General features: G+C 52.5%; 1 pseudogene; it reads right to left on the bottom strand.

Moving 5' to 3' along the window:
- Positions 1-81: 81 nt before the first annotated feature.
- On the bottom strand, positions 82-618 carry LOC111816493 (annotated as a pseudogene).
- Between the last annotated feature and the right edge of the window lies 1 nt (position 619).

Below are 619 nucleotides of genomic sequence, written 5' to 3'. Positions count from 1 at the left end.
TCCTCTACAACCAAGAAAAGGGAGCATTTCACAGCTCCGCTCATGATTTGGAGAGAAGGATTCCCCTGCGGGTCAATGGCGTTAAGACTCTGCTTGTTCCTCCTGCGGGCCCCCTTCATCGGGTATCACCAAGCCTTCGTCTGTGGCATAGAGAATGTCTACAATCCTCTGCAATACGGGGTCATTTCCCCCGTCATTCTCCCTGCAAATGAATTCAGTGTTCCTTAGCGTTCCAAGGCAGAGGTCTCGCTGGTTCTCCAAGTCTCCAGCAGTAGGTCTCAGTACACTGGCCTGCTGCGTGGGCTCAGCGGCGCCATCGCCCCCGTTGCCCACACCAGGGCTCTTGTGCGCCGCCCCCGGGCAGCCTTAGGCGCTGAAGTAGTTCTCTGGGCTGAAATGGGTCTCTGTGGCGCAGCACTGCTCGCTCGAGCTGGGAGGTTTCTTCAGTTTATTCAGAGCAGGAGCGACAAGAGAAAGAGCCACTGCAGTCCCGCGACCTTGTCTAGCAGCTACAGGGTCATACTCTTTTCCATTGTAGTTTGCATCAAAAAATTGCTTGAACCACTGAACAAATCTAAAATTGTCCTGAAACTTTTCTTTTACTAATTTATCCACAGGA

The sequence above is a fragment of the Octodon degus genome, unplaced genomic scaffold, assembly GCF_000260255.1.
Source record: "Octodon degus isolate 3935 unplaced genomic scaffold, OctDeg1.0 scaffold00033, whole genome shotgun sequence".
NCBI lineage: Eukaryota > Metazoa > Chordata > Mammalia > Rodentia > Octodontidae > Octodon > Octodon degus.
This window is presented reverse-complemented; position numbering and strand designations above follow the sequence as displayed.